Source organism: Diabrotica virgifera, chromosome 8 (assembly GCF_917563875.1).
Source record: "Diabrotica virgifera virgifera chromosome 8, PGI_DIABVI_V3a".
NCBI lineage: Eukaryota > Metazoa > Arthropoda > Insecta > Coleoptera > Chrysomelidae > Diabrotica > Diabrotica virgifera.
This window is the reverse complement of record NC_065450.1, coordinates 30158295-30177152: the sequence shown is the minus strand read 5'-3', so window position 1 is coordinate 30177152 and position 18858 is coordinate 30158295. Positions and strand designations below refer to the sequence as shown.

The 18858-nt window shown below is 32.4% G+C and overlaps 1 protein-coding gene across 4 annotated transcripts in view; it reads left to right on the top strand.

Moving 5' to 3' along the window:
• Positions 1-18858, top strand: part of LOC114338271 (uncharacterized) — a 410991-nt gene that overhangs the window by 380985 nt on the left and 11148 nt on the right. The gene's annotated exons all lie outside the window — the stretch shown is intronic.

Below are 18858 nucleotides of genomic sequence, written 5' to 3'. Positions count from 1 at the left end.
CAATATTATTTCTTTTTTTTAATCAAATATGAGGGGGTAGACGCAAAATCTTGGTCCAATGCTATTTAAATGCATTAATGTTTTTCGATTCCTGAGAAAACTAATAAATATATTTGAAAAATTTAAACGCAGAATAAAAGATTACATTATTACCGAGGGTTGAAAGTCCCTTAGAATAAACAAAAAGTTTCTTTTGAATGAAATATTTGAAACGAAAAATCAGACAAAATTTTCTCTTTTTTTTCACCCCTGTAACTTGTTAAAATAAACATTATAGATGTTTTCAGGAACTTTTGGCCCTCGGGAATAATGCAGTCTTTCAATCTGCGTTTAAATTTTTCAAAAATCGTTATTAGTTTTCTTAGTATTCGAAAAAAATGAATGCATTTAAATAGCATTGGACCAAGATTTTGTGGGGTACTTATGCTTTCTTAACTGCATCATATAAATCTTTATATTTATTTTGTTTTGATTTCGATGCCATTTCTTCTAAAGTATAAATACGACTTACTAACTAAATAGAAAACAATATTTTATTTTTATTCGTTCTTTCAGAACTTTTGTTTCATACACAGTATGCAGCACATAAATGAACTAACAATTTAATATTTTTTGCTTCCAGACGTTGTTATGTATATACAAGCGATTGTTTAAACCCAAAGAACAATGTCTTATTGTTTGTTGTCCTGTACAAAAGTGCTACCTAATATTATTTTAACGCCGTGACTGATAAAAACGAAATGAAAAGTATGCGAAAAAAGTATCTATAATAGAATTATCTTTTTTTCGTAAACGTTTTGTTTTATTTTCAATTTCATATCAAAAACTATACGTTTTTATATGAATATCTGATACTTTAATGCTGGTAGAAGCTAGTAAAAAATTATTTTTATAGACACAATAGCGACAAAAAATATACCAATATATTAAACGACGTCGAATGGGCACTCATACCCCTCCCCCCTGTCGTACTCCGTCGTAATAAGGAAGCCCCTCTCCCTCTTCTCAGCGACGTAGTTTATGGATAACCCCTTAGGATTTGGTTAGGTTTTTGCCTCTAAATTATATTATAATTCTGCAACTTGTTTATAGTATAATAGTATAGTATAGAAATATGCTTCTTTTCGTGAGCATTTTTCAGTGCATCACAAATGATAGAAAAAAAGGTAAGTCCGTGATAATATACATTTAAGTGACATGACATTTTAGTTCAATCTGATAGTTGTCACATTTTATTTGCAATTTGGCATAAAAACAAATCAATTATGTTTATTGCATTTATAAAATGGTATTTTCTTTGATTTGTATAGTCTTATAAATTGTACAGATTATATTCGTAGATATATTATATAATTCGTAAATAATTTTTTTTCGATTATAGCGTCATCTATTGACAACTAGAATAAATGTTATAAATGTCACCGATGAAATGTAATCACCGACGTGCGTTTTTTTCTGTCACATACAATTTAATGCGTTAGAATGAAATCGAAAAACTGTGACGCACTGAAAAAGTATAACAGAATATTCTCCTCTAGTTTTAAAATTAGCCCAAATAATCTTAATTCCAAAGCCGGGAAAATCCCCGGAGGGAATGAAGTACTAAAAACATATTAGCCTGCTTTCCATTATGTTTAAAATACTACAATACTAGAGAAACTGCTGTTTTGAAGCAAATATGCCAATTACTGGAAAACAGAAATTATTACTGCGGAATCTTCGTAGACATCTCCCAAGCCTTTGACAAAGTCTGAAAAGTCATAAAATTCCTTTCCACCAACAGGTTATAAATATACAATACATGTCAACAAGGAGTAAAAACTGAATGTAGGTCATAGAAATCTACAATGAGTGAAAATCTAAGAACATGCATTTGTTGACGATCTGATGCTAATTGCAAAAAATGAAAAAGAACTTTTGAACAATTTGGAAATATGGAAAGAAGTAGGTACGTCCATCAAGTTAGCAGAACAAAGTCAGCAGAACAGAGTTATTTTTATACCATAATTAAGTGTAAATAAAATGCAAATTTAATGTTCCAAGAAAAAATGTATTGCTCATTTTTTTAAGTTATCGCATGTTCTGCTAACTTGATAATCAAGCTAGCAGAACAGTAGTTCAAAAATTTAATAAATCATATATAATTGAATGCCAAAGTATTCTCTGAATTAAATGCAAATTTAATGTTCCAAGAAAAAATTTATTGCTAAGTTATCGCATGTTCTGCTAACTTGATAATCAAGCTAGCAGAACAGTAATTCAAAAATTTGATAAATCATTTATAATTGAATGCCAAAGTATTCTCTGAATTAAATGCAAATTTAATGTTCCAAGAAAAAATTTATTGTCCTTTTTTTTAAGTTGTCGCATGTTCTGCTAACTCGATAATCAAGCTAGCAGAACAGTAGTTCAAAAATTGATGAATCATTTATAATTGAATGCCAAAGTATTATCTAAATTAAATGCAAATTTAATGTTCCAAGAAAAAATTTATTGCTCTTTTTTTTAAGTTATCGCATGTTCTACTACTAAAATCTACTATTAGTGTAGGAAACAGAGGTTGAACCTTGCAAAATGGACACAAGTCCGGTTTTATTTTTTTTCTGGCATATCAAGGGGTGCTTATTATAAGACTAACTTTTTCTGAAAAAATTTCGTCCCGGAACCCCCCTTTTCACCCCTTTAAATGGGGTAATTTATGGTTTTTGCAGAACGTAGCCCTTCCTGTACCTTTTACAAAAAATTTCTTTTATAGAAATATGAAGAGGACTATATTTTCTACGATTTATTTCCGACAGCATCTCTCTATCATACACCGTTTAGTAAGGGTGGCGCCCCAAAGTTGACAAGTTTTTAAAAAAGATGTTTTTAGAAAAAATATATTTTTCGCTATCTGTAAAGGAAATTAAAAAGAAATGCTACGGAGATTATTCACAAATATATGGTTGATTTTTTCCTATAGGTTTCACTTAAGGGTAATTGCCTTTTTTTTAATTACAGGGTGTTACATTTTAAAAAACCCCTTTTTATACCATCTGAACCGTTTATGCTAGAGTAAAAAGACTTTCAGCGATTACCCATGTACTGGTGTTATTTACAAATTTGTATAATGCACCCCCATTTTTTCCCCGGAACCACCCAAAAAAGAAGAAGAATTAATAAATAAAGTGATTTTCTTGGAATCCTTCACACACAATGCCCTTCATTAATATGCTTCATATATCATTTTGTGCAAGTTATTATTACCCATGCATGGACACTAAACGCGATTTCCTAGTGCAACCCTTGTAACCAAAAACAATAAATAAAATGGGGGGTTAAATTTTTTTTTTTGTTTTTTGCTTTTTGATCCATATGGACATATGCTTCATCAATAGTGCTTTTCAAAAATATATATGGTTATTGCAACATCCCTGCGCAACCCACCCCTATCCTTGAAAATATACTGCAGAAACTACCCCTATACCTTATCCAGCATGTTTTTACGATTTTCTCATTACCTATTCATTTTTTTTAAACAAAACTTATACAAGGTTAAAGACCACTATTTACTCTAAAAATTAGGTCCTATTCATTTTTTTCGTTTAAGCAACCGTTACGGCACAGTGGCGCCGTAAACCTCATATATGCTTTGGCGGGCTCCAGTTTTTGTTTATTTTTTCGTCATCTGTTTGTTTTATTGATAAAGTACTTATGTAAAATAAAACAACACAGTGTAACCTACAAATCATGACCTATGCACATTTTACATTCTTTGCTCCTCAAAGCTACAGTGGTGGCCCAAAATAAATTTTTTCATATTTTCGCCACCTACACGCATTTTATTGCGTTAATGCTACCTTAATAGCACAATATTCACCCCTAAGTGGTCGCTAAGCAGTGGCGGATCCAGGGAGGGGTGATGGGGGCGATCACCCCCACCCCTCTCAAACCAAGTGATATTATATTTGAAGATTATAAAAATATTCATTTTTTTTATAGAAATACTTATATAATATTAATATTATTTTTATAAGAATGACTTTTTATGCTTTAGCGACAGTAGCGGATCCAGCATCGTTAAGAGGGGGGTGCCAATTGGTTAAATTTCGATAAAAATAAATGAATATTTTTATAATCTTTGAATATAATATGACTTGGTTTGAGAGGGGGGGGAGGTGTTCACCCCCATCACCCCTCCCTGGATCCGCCACTGCGCAGCGACCACCTAAGGGTAAATATTGTGCTGTTAAGGTAGCATTAATGCAATAAAATGCATGTAGGTGGCGAAAATATGCAAAAATTTATTTTGGGCCACCACTGTGGCTTTGTGGAGCAAAGAATGTAAAATGTGCATAAGTCATAATTTGTAGGTTACACTGTGTTGTTTTATTTTGCATAAGTACTTTATCAATAAAACGAACAGATGACGAAAAAAAAAACAAAAACTGGAGCCCGCCAAAGCATATATGAGGTTTACGGCGCCACTGTGCCGTAACCGTTGCTTATACGAAAAAATGAATAGGACATAATTTTTAGAGTAAATAGTGGTCTTTAACCTTGTATAAGTTTTGTTTAAAAATAATACATAGGTAATGAGAAAATCGTAAAAACATGCTCGCCAAGGGATAGGGGTAGTTTCTGCAGTACATTTTCAAGGATAGGGGTGGTTTTCGCAGAGATGTTGCAATAACCATATATATTTTTGAAAAGCACTATTGATGAAGCATATACCCATATGGATCAAAAAGCAAAAAACAAAAAAAAATTTTCAACCCCCCATTTTATTTATTTTTTTTTGCTTAAGGGGTTGCACTAGGAAATTGCTTTTGGTGTCCATGCATGGGTAATAATAACGTCCACAAAATGATGTACGAAGCATATTAATAAAGGGCATTGTGTGTGAAGGATTACAAGAAAATCAATTTATTTATTAATTCTTCTTTTTTTTGGGGTGGTTCCGGGGAAAAAATGGGGGTGCATTATACAAATTTGTAAATAGCATCAGTACATAGGTAATCGCTGAAAGTCTTTTTAGTCTAGCATAAACGGTTCAGATGGTATAAAAAGAGGTTTTTTAAAATGTAACACCCTGTAATTAAAAAAAGGGCAATTATCCTTAAGTAAAACCTATACCAAAAAATCAGTCAATTATTTGTGAATAATTGCCGCAGGATTTCTTCTTAATTTCCGTTACAGTTAGGGAAAAATATATATTTTTTAAAAACATCTTTTTTAATAACTTGTCAACTTTAGGGCGCCACCCCCGCTAAACGGTGGATGATAGAGAGATGGTGTTAGAAATAAATCGTAGAAAATATAGTCCTCTTCATATTTCTATAAAAGAAATTTTTTGTAAAAGTTACAGGAAGGGCTACGTTTCGCAAAAACCACAAATTACCCCCTTTAAAGGGGTGAAAAGGGAGGTTCCGGGGCGAAATTTTTTCAGAAAAAGTTAGTCTTATAATAAGTACCCCTTGATATACCAGAAAAAAAATAAAACCGGACTTGTGTCCATTTTGCAAGGTTCAACCTTTGTTTCCTACACTATATATTTTCTACCAGATTCTAAAATCTACTAGATTTAAAATTTTCCCATTAAATCAAGAAATTCTACTAGATCTAGTAGAAAATTTACAAAATTGGCAACCCTGAATATGGTACAAAAACTTATATTGTGCAGTGAAGGAAAATGGCTCTAGAGTTTCTAATCGCATCTGCTTTTGGTAGTAATTATTGGTAAAATTCCCACGGTTTATTAACTTCTTAATTAAATTTATTGTTGGATCATTTCAATTGCATTTAATTCAGAGAATAATGTGGTATTCACTTATTTGATATTTTATCAATAATTATTGAACTACTGTTCAATGTTAAAGTTGAACTACTGCTAGCTTGAAATCAAGTTGGCGGAACATGCGATAACTTAAAAAAAAAGAGCAATAAAGTTTTTCTTGGAACAAAATTTACATTTAATTCAGAGAATACTCTGGTATTTAGTTATAGATCATTTACCAATTTGATACCAAAAAATTGATAAATTATCTATACTCGTAATTGAATAGCAGTATTCTCTGAATTAAATGCAAATTTAATGTTCCAAGAAAAAATGTATTGCTCTTTTTTTTAAGTTATCGCATGTTCCGCCAACTTGATTTCAAGCTAGCAGTAGTTCAACTTTAACATTGAACAGTAGTTCAATAATTATTAATAAAATATCAAATAATTGAATACCACAGTATTATATGAATTAAATGCAAATGAAATGTTCTAACAATAAATTTAATTAAGAATTTAATAAACCGTAGGAATTTTACCAACAATTACCACCAAAAGCAGGAAACTCTAGAGCCATTCTCCTTCACTGTACAATAGAAGTTTTTGTACCATATTCAGGGTTGATAATTTAGTAGATTTTCTACCAGATCTAGTAGAATTTCTTGTGATTTAGTGGGAACATTTTAAATCTAGTAGATTTTAGAATCTGGTAGAAGATATAGGAGATTTTAGTAGTAGAACATGCAATAACTTAAAAAAAGAAGAGCAATAAATTTTTTCTTGGAACATTAAATTTGCATTTAATTCAGATAATACTTTGGCATTCAATTATAAATAATTCATCAATTTTTGAACTACTGTTCTGCTAGCTTGATTATCAAGTTCTTGAAATGCTGGACTAGTGGATTCCCATTCAGTAAGATTTTGCTGAGATCGTCCATCTATAATTAAACCTTCAATTTGGGCTGCTCGTTCTGACGTTATTTATATTATTCATTTTTTGTAAAAGCGCACCTCCTCATTAAAAACTCAAAAAGACATAGTACACAGATCAAATTCTAGAACAGAAATGTCCAAAATAAATATTCCCCTAGGTTTTCTAAATTTTTTTTCGGCAAAAACACGCTTCAACTTGAAATGTTATGGGTTTGTAGGCACCTAAAAGAGACGATGGTCGAGTATTATAACATTTTGCTAAAAATCAAAAATTATTTTTAAACTTTTTTTCTCTTTTAAAAATTATGCGATAGGTACTTATTGTGATTAGTGTATTGCCTAATATGATAAGAACAAATTCAATTAAAATTAGTTCAGATGCATAAAAAAGTGTCTAAACACAGAATTTAAGGTTTTTCACCTATAAATATTTACTTTAAGTTGTATACCTCGAAACTTAAGTATCAAGCTGGGCAACGCATGCGTTCATAAACCGTAAAATTGTTAGATAATTATTCTATATAAGACTGGTTTAGAAATAATCTAGATCGGAGCCCCGCTTATGAACTCTTTCAACTGCAAGAACAAAGCAATAATTAAAACCGACGTATCCGTTGTTAACAATTCTTTAATTCATTTTCTTTGATTACGTAAAAGAGTTTATTCACATATCGACCTTCCTGCTATTATTACAACACTAACAGGAAAGAAAGTACAAAATGGTTAGAAAAAAATGTTTGATTTAGTAAATCGACTTGACATTATTGCAGCTTCGTAAGTATGATGTGGATATAAATAGCTAATAAATGTCGTTAACACTTTAATAATTATTATGTCGTGGGTAGATGTTTTGTTATTTTAAATAGACAAGACGAAAACGGCGGGTTCATTGGAAAAAATATTCCCATGAGATTTTTTTGCATAATCACATTTTTAATACACCCCTGAATACGGTTCAAGAAGTCGCCCACGAGAAAAGTGGTCCAGATTTTTTTAACAATTAGTTTTTTTTTATTAAATTGCAAAAATTATTATTTTTGGTCTGGACAATTTTTTAGGTTTTTTAGACCATTCTGGACAAGAAAGGTCTCTTGTAATTTTTCTCTAAATTTGATGGTTTTCGAGTTATAAGCAATTTAAAATTTGAAAAACGCAAAAATGTCCATTTTTAAGACTTAATAACTCGGTTAAAAATTATTATTATGAATGTCAGAAAGTGACTAAATCAAAGTTTAGAGCCCCCCTACATGATCCTGAAGAGATTTGTGTCATTAATTTATTACTAAGCTGTTATTTTTAATTATTAACAGTAAGCTGTAAGAGCGTATTGACGCGGCTGTAAATGTGAGTGCGAGTAAGATGGGCTGCCAGAATTGCATCTCTCTCGCACTCATTATAGACGGCCGCCTAATACGTGCTGGCGCTCATTATTATTACTTAATAATAACAGCTTAGTAATAAAATTATGACAAAAATTTCTTCAGCATCTTGTAGGGGGTGCTTTAAACTTTGATTTAGTCACTTTCTGACTTTCATAATAATAATTTTTAAATAATTTATTAAGCCTTGAAAATCGCCATTTTTCGTTTTTTTCAATTTTAAATTGTTTATAACTCGAAAACGATCAACTTTACAGAAAAATTACAACAAACCTTTTTGTCCAGAATGGTCTAAAAAACCTAACAAAAATTTGAACTGGCCAAAAATATTGATTTTTGCAATTTGATTAAAAAAAATTGTTAAAAAAAATTGGACCACTTTTCAGGTGGGCGACTTCTTGAACCTTATTCTGGGATGTCTCATAAATGTGATTATGCAAAAAAATCTCATGGGAATATTTTTTCAACGAACCCGCCGTTTTCACCTTGTTTAAAAGAAGTATTTTAATTTTTGGCAGTGACGCTAGGTACCGTATTTATATTATGTATTAAAATCCTCAATTTTAGACACATACATTCTTCAGCCCTTCTATTTTTCATTTTGATTGTTACAGTATTTATTCATATGAATGATGAAAGTTTATACATTGTGGTGGACTTGTTTAACACAGTGTACAAAACAGGAAACATACCAAAAAAATGGTTACTCTCAACCTTTTGGGCTATTCTTTCAAATACAAACGCTAAAGATTGCAGTGAATACAGAACAATATCATTAATAAGTCACATTCTCAAATTATTCTTGAAAATAGTACATGGTCGTATAAATAAAAAACTGGAAGAAGGATTAGATGATAGTCAGTTTGGGTTCAGAAAAGGACTAGGAACCAGAGAGGCGTTATTTGCTTTTAATGTGTTAGTTCAAAGATCCATGGACATCAATGTGGATGTGCATGTTTGTTATGTTGATTTTGAGAAAGCTTTTGACAAAGTAAGATATGAAAAATTAGTCCAAATTCTAAAGACAAAAAAAAAATAGACAAAAGGGACTTACGAATAATAATAAACCTTTACTGGAATCAAAGAGCACAAATTGTAATAGATAACGAACCCAGTCCAGAAATTGAAATCAGGAGAGGAGTTAGGCAGAGATATATTATGTCTCCATTACTCTTTAATGCATATAGTGAAGGCATTTTTTAAGAAGCGATACTATCTCAAAGTGAAGGAAGAATAATTAACGGAAGGTCTATTAACAAGATGACACCGTGATTATGGCAAGCTCTACTGAACAGCTCCAACTACTACTCAACAAAACAAACAGATTCTGTGAAGAATATGGACTAAAAATGAATATAAAAAAAGACCAAATACATGATAATAACTAAGAAAACAAACATACAAACAAGAATACATTTGAGAAATGTACCGATAGAAAGGGTTGATAAAGACAAATACCTAGGAACCTAGATTTCAGAGAAAAATGATCGAACAACAGAAATAAGGACCAGGGTAGAAATAGCAATAAATGCGTTTGTAAAAATGAAAACAGTTCTCTGCAACAAAGACCTAAGCTTAGAACTGAGAGTAAGAGCTTTGAGATGTTACGAATTTTTGATACTGCAATATGGACTTAAAAGCTGGAAATTAAAGCAAGAACACATAAATAATCTACAGTCATTTGAAATGTGGTGTTACAGAAGGATGCTTAGAATAGCATGGACAGAGAAGAAAACGAACACGGAAGTATTGCGAGAAATGGGTAAAGAATGGGAAATAATAAACACAGTAAAAATAAGAAAGTTACAATATCTGGGACACATAATGAGGGGACAACGATATGAAATGCTAAAACTGATAATACAGGGAAAGATAAGAGGCGAAAGGAGTATAGGCAGAAGGAGAGTGTCATGGTTGAAGAATTTAAGGGACTGGTGTAAATGTAGTTCTATAGAATTCTTCAGGGCAGCGGTAGATAGAGTAAAGATAGTGATGATGATATCCAACCTCCGATTAGGAGACGGCACTTAAAGAAGAAAAAGTATGTATTCATCTTGGTCAAGCACGTAGAACTAGTAATAATAAACTAGACATAGAACTGGAGAAAAATAAGTGAATTTTTTTTACGTTGTTGTGCGTGTTATCCTCTAGGTGAAACAAATAAGGGGGCAAAACATGTAAACGCTGTTTGAAATTTCACTTGTTTCCCGTAATATTTGAATAGAATTTTATAAGGGTGGTTTTCTAAAATATAAAGTAAGAATAAAGTAAAAATAAAATCAATACGAATGTATTTTTAAGTCACAATTAAATAAGATATGTTTTTTTGTCATATGTATACATATTATTGGTTAATCTTTGGTTATGTGGTTTTTAACTGGAGTTTCTTACCTTAATTTATTAGTTTCCAAATTCTAGCTACGCAGAGTATTTCTTAACATTATCTTTCTACATCTCATAGTTACATTATCTCTCTTTAAGATAACACAAATTACGACTCTAAATATCTAATTAAAAATTTTTGATTACCTACTTTACTCTTTAAATTTATTACTATCATGTATATTATATAAAATCAAATTTTTATAGAAATAAATTGTTGTAGTTCACGCACTTGAACTTGTACGCAGTTATCTCATTTACTAATTAGGACAAAGAGCACGGAAAATTATGTGCGAGAGTCATGTAAATCATAAAACAATGTCATGCAGCAGAACATTGCTTCAGTAATTAGGGTTACAGTGAATCGTGACCACATTCGTTTTAATTATTTTATATTCAAACCTGTGATGAATAATTGTTATTAATATGGATATTCCAGCATGACTAAAAGTCATAGTCTATCTTATGAGGTCGCTCCCGTTTGAAAAAGTTTCTAATTCGGTCTCTTTGCGGATTCATCATCATCAATGGCACCAGAACTCTTCGTGAGTCTTTGTCGCGTTTACTATTGCCTTCCATGTTTGTCGGTCCTGTGCCACTAATTCCCATTGTCGCACTCCCATTTTCTCTAGATCTTCTTTGACTGCATCTTTCCACCTTTTTCTAGGCCGCCCTACAGACCTACTTCCATCTGACCTTTCCCAGAACACATTGTTTATAAGGCGATTGTCGTTACTGCGTATCACATGCCCTGCCCATCTGAGTCTATTGGCCTTTATATATCTGACTAGATTTTCTTTTCCGAATAGAGACTCTAGCTCGTTATTGTATCTGTGCCTCCATTCGCAGTCTCTGCAAGGGCCATATATCATTCGAAGGATTTTACGTTCCCACACCAGCAATTTATTTACTTCTCTTTTTGTTAGCGTCCGTGTTTCGCTTCCATACGCGACTACTGGTCGTATTATGGTCTTATATATCTGGATTTTTGCACCTCGTGAAAGAAGTTTTGACTTCATTAGATATTGCATTGTAAAGAAAGATCTGTTTCCTGCCATTATTCTCGTTTCAACTTCTTGCTCTAATTTGTTGTCATTTGTGATTGTTGCTTTGCGGATTCCTAATAAAAAATGTCCCCTTTAAATAAATCACAAGGGTGCCGCTCGAAATTTTTGGGCACAATTTGTTTAAACAATGTTCTTTTTTCAGATCTAAATTATACTATGGTGCGATAGCATCGGCTACTGAGTCTTCTCTTAAAATTTTAGATTGAATCCACAGTACTGCACTCTGCATTGTCTTGGAAATTTTCAGAACTACAAAAATAGAAAGCCTGTATTGCGAAGCATCTGAACCCTGAACCATCACTCTATTACAAAAGAATGTACATAAAGTTAACTTATGCAATTAAATCAAATGCAAATCCTAACAATAGACGAAGCAACGAAGCATTAAACCTAAATTTTGTGCAGTAAGATGAATCGTCATTCAACTTTTTGCATTCGATTCGTGAGAGTGTCAGGCAATTTTGTGAACTAAATTGATCTCCTGCAAAAATTTTTGTGCATCAGAAAAAACATCTTTAAAGTGCATCTCGAAGAGATGGAAAATAAAAAATTTAGGACTCTGGAAATATTGACGGAAATGAGTTCAATTTTTATTCTTGGGGGTTTTGGAGGTCATTGAACACGAATTTCATGACGGCGATGGTCTCCGAGGTACCTGGTGCCCAGGGTGGAACTCGTCACGTGGGACGACCGAATAATTCGCGGGACGATCGAATAATTCGCGAAATAAAGATTGGATCGAAAAATTTAAAAATATGTGTTCAATAGTTTTCAAAAATCTATCGAATGATACTAAATACGACCACCCCACTCCACCCCCTGGAGGTGGGGTGGGGTGTAACTTTAAAATCTGAAATAGGAGCCCTCTTTTTTATTACAGATTTGGATTCCTTACGTAAAAATAAGTAACTTTTATTCGAGACATTTTTTCGAATTATGGATAGATGGCGCTATAATCGGAAAAACACTTTTTATTAGCGCCATCTATTAGCAATAATTCTAAAAATGTTTCTAATAAATATTACTTATTTTTTCATGAGGAATCCAAATCTGCAATAAAGCATGGGGATTCCTATTTAAGATATTAAAGTTAACCCCCACCCCACCTCCAGGGGATGGAGTGGAGAGTCGTGATTGATGTTATTCTATAGGTTCTTGAAAAATATTAAATACGTATTTTTTGGTATTTTATTTGGAAGTGTATTTCTCGAAATATTAGACCGTTTCTATAATTTACCTATGGTATCACGATAAATCGTTTTTTCCGATTATAGCGCCATTTATCTACAATTCGAAAAAATTTCTCGAATAAAAGTTGCTTATTTTTACGTAAGCAATTTAAATCTGTAATGACAAATGGGCGTTTCCGTTTAAGATTTAAAAATTACCCCTACCCCACCTCCAGGGTAGGAGTGGGGAGTCGTCTTTACTGTCGTTCGATAGATTTTTCAAAAATATTAAACGCGTATTTTTCAGTTTTTCCATCCAATCTTCATTTCGCGAATTATTCGATCGTCCCGCGAATTATTCGATCGTCCAAGGCAACGAGCTCCACCCTGGGCACCAAGTACCTCGGAGACCATCGCCGTCATGAAATTTGTATTCACTGATCTCCAAAACCCCCAAATATAAAAATTGAACTCATTTCCGTCAATATTTCCTTAGTTCTAAATTTTTCATTTTCCATCTCTTCGAGATGCACTTTGAAAATGCATTTTCTCATGCACAAAATTTTTTGCCGGAGATCAATTTAGTTTACAAAATTGCCTGACATTCTCTCGAATTGAATGCAAAAAGTTGCATGACGATTCATCTTACTGTACAAAATTCCTAGGTTTTGGGCTTTTTAGTGCTTAGCTGCTTCGTCTACAACCACACCTCCAAATATGATCAAATTAATAGATTATCAACAGTTTTCTCCGATAAACCACGTTTACACAAACCTTTCTACCACCGAATCAAAATGGATCTCTTATCTGTTAACACCGCCTCACCTCCTTGCTTTCCCGTTAGTTTTGAACCTACTGCACCATTGACATTGGAAGTACCTAATAAAATAACTACGTTAACTTCATTGGACAGAGATACTACTAATCACAATATAATACATCAAAATCTGCAAGATTTATTATTAAACTATACAAATTTCTCTCAGATATACAGATGCTTCAAAATCAACAGATTGCGTGGAAGCAGCAGTTATATCTTCTAGGGCTGGTTGTACGAACGCTAATCAAGAAGTTGATTATAATTAAGTCCCCTTAACAACCATCAAATAACAACACCCCTTATTCGTACGTCAATCAGTTGATTGTAATCTAATTATGTTAATTATCATTATGATAATTAACATAATTGATTAATTAATTAATTATGAATTATTAATTAATATTACAATTATTAACATAATTTATTAATAAATCTCATAATTGTAATCAATTATGTTTTCAGCAACCCAAACAAAGTTGACATTGACAATAGGGCTTTTCATCGATTGTCATTTGTTTCGAGCTTCTGTCATGTGTCACATAATATTAATATATCTACGTCATACGTCTCTGGTTTGTATCAATGTTATATACCAATAACGTATGAGGTAGATATAGTAATATTATGTGACACATGACAGAAGCTCGAAACAAATGACTGTGAATGAAAAGCCCTATTGGTGACAGTAATTAAATATTTGATAATGATCAGTTGATTCCATTTTTGATTAGCGTTCGAACAACCGGCCCCTAATATGTGCAATAAATATAAGCTGCCAACAGACTACAGTACATAATTTTGATTGATGCAGAATTATATGTCATATACAGGCCACTCTCATATTACATTATATCTTCACCACAACAGAAATACATTATTTTGGCTGATGCTGATTCACTAAACTCGTTACAGTCCATAGGAATAATATACCCAACGAATCACATTTTAAGGAAAATTAAACGAAATCTGCTAGATATACAAAATTTTAATAAGGAGGTAATCTTCATTTGGATCCCATCACATATTGGTATTCGAGGTAATGAAGAAGCAGATAAGTGTGTACCTACGTGAAGGCGTCAACTCATCTGACTCTATGATCGAGAAATGTGTGGTAACTAGTGATGTTCCAGGTATAATCAAATCACTGATCCTAAATGATTGGCAAAATTGGTGGCAATATCCAGTGTCCAATCTTCGGAATATTAAACCGAACATCAATTCTTGGAGATGTTTGCCCACCAAAAGAAGAGATCAATTGACAATAAACCCCCTTGGATTAGGTCATACGAATGCAACACACAAGTTTTTAATCACAAAAGAACCCGAACCAAATTGCGTGCAGTGTAACACCAAGCTCTAGGTGAAACATGTTATTATGGGCTGTCCAGTTTTCTCTGTATCAAGAAGAAATTATGGTATCCCAGCAAACCTAGAGAACGCACTTGGTGTAAATTGTTCTTTTACCAACATTTTAAATTACTTAAAGTCTATTAATTATCGTTAATTTGTTAATTAAATAATTTAATGTGACAAATACGCACCATATAGTGCGACGCGCGGAGGCTGAAAATTGGAATGGACTCGCGTAACTAACAATTAAAAAGTAAAGATCTAAATTGAAATAAATAACCTCAAAAACAATATTTTACATATGAGATTTCATGCCTCGTAAATGCGTATTTTCGCATTTTTCAGATTTTAAATCACATATAACTCGAAAACTATCAACTTTTGACGAAAATGATAACAAACCTTTTTTGTTCATAATGACCTAAAACATCTAATAACATCCACAATGAAAGAGTTTTCCTGTTCCTGTAGTTGACTGTATAGGTACCAACATATAATATAAAAAAAAAACAAGTAAAATCCTTTATAAAAGGTATATTTGTTAAAGTGAATCACTTGCCATCATCTATTCAACATGTGAACAAGTCAATTTGGGCTCAAATGGTACCTCGAGCAGAATACATGGGATATCTTGTACATCCATGTTCAAGTTCACGAACGTAATCTATGTTTCCATGACGGATCAATTTTAAAAGGTTTTCATACGTATATTTTTGTATTTTGGTGGTTATCATGTTGCATCGTGTCAGCACTGATGATGATCGGTCAACCGATCGAAAACTAGTTACGTGATGTAGCCCTTTTTAGGGAATTTTAACAAATATACCTTTTATAAAGGATTTTACTTGTTTTTTTTTTCTAAAAACATATTTCCGGAGGAAAAGAAGGTAATCTTTCGGATTTCTTTAAAAAAGTTGCTTAAACAATTTCTGTCGAAAGATTTCGCATATTTTTAACAGGAATCCGCAAAGAAAACGAATCAGAAGTTTTTTCATACTGGAGCTGTCTCACACCATGGACTACATCTAGCGGTGATCTAGTTAACTACATTACGGCGGAAGTTGTTCGTTGTTTTTGTAAGTTTTAATTACATATGTTAAGCGATATAATCGATATAGTTTTGTAATTTGTACTGGAATTTGTGTTTACTTTCACATTTTACCAGGATTTTGCTTGTTTATAACACACTGACGAAGGTGTTTGACACAATTAAGTAAAGGGGGAAATCGATAACGGAAGATAGAAATCGCATTATCATCATCACCATCCAACCAATTTACGTCCACTCAGGGCCCCCGCTAGGGGCGCCAAAACCTAGGCGTCAAAAATTTAAAAATAATTTGCAAAAAAAATAAAAATTAATTTTAAAACAAAAGTTGAGAAATTAAATTGGATTAGGTATAAATGCTAAATACACACGAAATATATTTGTAAATTAAGTGACAGCGATCTTTTAAAACGTTGTTTTGTTCTTGAAGAATTACTGACAGATCAGGATAATAAGGATAGGTATAGACTCCAATGATTTGTTTAATGAAATTAATAAGTTATTTTCATTAGCTGATGATACTGACCCCTTAAGTATTTTACAATATATATTTGAAAACAGTTTAATCTTCAACCTTCCAAACGTAAGCATTTCACTAAGAATTCTATTGACATTACCTGTATCTTTAACTGCTGACGAGCGATCTTTTTCAAAGTTAAAAATCATTTGGCAGTGCTTCAAGAACGATTGCCTGGTCTAGCAATATTAGCAATTGAACAAGAAATTTTTGATGGTATAAATGTTAGAGATGTAATTGATAAATTTGCAACAGCAAAGTTTTAGAAAATATCGCTACTACAACTATCGCTACTTTTATTTTTCCATTGTACCTATATCCCAGTAAATGGACGTGTAATACGGCGATACCGTGTAATTTTCAGGGTGACCAACGAATTACACGAAAATTTGGATGTAGGTTCTACCTTTACCCTCCACTTCACAGTTGGACTTGTGTCGTTGGTTGCTTTTGCTTGGGGGGTGAATATTACCTCTTTTCGTTGGTGAAAAAATATAGGTTTAAAATAAGTCCAGAAATGGATAAACTGACTAATTCTAAGCAACTTTTGTTCTATAGAGTTTTGAAAGGCAGGCCCGCACATCAACGAAACATGAAACTAAATCACGTTTCATGGAAATAAAACACTGCTAAACAAATAGACGTCCGGTGGCCAGAAGCAAATGGCCAATGTTGATAAATCGATGCCTCAGAAGCCAATCGGTGTAAGTCAATAAGTAAAATTAGATAATAAGATGTTTCTGAAAGTAGTTGCAGAAATATAAGTAGTTATTAAAAACAAATAAAACGTCTTTATTTATCATAATATGGGTAACATATTCATAAATACAAACAAGGAAATAATAATATTTTTATTTACAGTATGTATGGTGTAAATGGAAGGAATAAATTCGTTATTTCGTAAACCGTAAACTTTAAGGAAAAATCCCGAAACATGTCGATTTTTATTTTTAAATTATGATATTTTGGCATATATGTCATACTAGTGACGTCATCCATCTAGGTGTGATGACGTAATCGATGATTTTTTTAAATGACAATAGGGGTCGTGTGTTAATTATAAAGGGTGTCCAAAAAAATTTTTTTTAATTAAATTATTTAACAGAAAAAAAGAAGAATGTATGTAATTTATTTAATTCAAAATACATTTTACTGCTGTCATGAATCAGAAAATAATGCTTGGTCTGGAATAAACTGGCGTCTGATCGGCCTATGGAGGAGCGGTACGGGAAGGGATAAGGGCTTCCGGCTTGGTGATACTCCTCCATAGATCCCTACCGAAGGGCGTTGGCGCCTAAGAACGGTGTATAATACATAATGAATCAGAAAAAAATGTTTATTTCATAAATAAACAATGGTTTTTTGGTTAAATTAATGTTTAAACTTCCAAGAGGCAGGTGGCTGGCGGGAGCTGGCTTGATCATTGAATTTCATTCTTACAGTATGTATTATTTACTGGCTTATTTACAGTATGTATGGTGTAAATGGAAGGAATAAATTCGTTATTTCGTAAACCGTAATCTTTAAGGAAAAATCCCGAAACATGTCGATTTTTATTTTTAAATTATGATATTTTGGCATATATGTCATACTAGTGACGTCATCCATCTAGGTGTGATGACGTAATCGATGATTTTTTTAAATGACAATAGGGGTCGTGTGTTAATTATAAAGGGTGTCCAAAAAAATTTTTTTTAATTAAATTATTTAACAGAAAAAAAGAAGAATGTATGTAATTTATTTAATTCAAAATACATTTTACTGCTGTCATGAATCAGAAAATAATGCTTGGTCTGGAATAAACTGGCGTCTGATCGGCCTATGGAGGAGCGGTACGGGAAGGGATAAGGGCTTCCGGCTTGGTGATACTCCTCCATAGATCCCTACCGAAGGGCGTTGGCGCCTAAGAACGGTGTATAATACATAATGAATCAGAAAAAAATGTTTATTTCATAAATAAACAATGGTTTTTTGGTTAAATTAATGTTTAAACTTCCAAGAGGCAGGTGGCTGGCGGGAGCTGGCTTGATCATTGAATTTCATTCTATAGTGCTTTGTTGATTTTTTTAGCACCCGGTGTTCTCAAAATATTTTTCGCTTCTTTAATTTCACTTATTCGGCTATTGTTTCATCACAGTTTAAAAATGACTTATTGTCATCACGTTTTGACTTGACTATTAAGTTTATATACCTAATTATTAAAACGAGTGCGCACATCGTTCATATCCATGATTATTTCATTCATAGGAGATTCTGACCAATAGAAAGCTACATAAATCTAAATTAAATCGATAATTTTTGATAATTTCCCGTCGTCAAGTATATTACGTCAGATGCCCTTCGTTGCTATGAAAAAATACATTCAGTGACATTAATGACAATTAATGTTTTAAAAATTATAAAAGTGATGACTTTCAACCGTAAAATATTTAT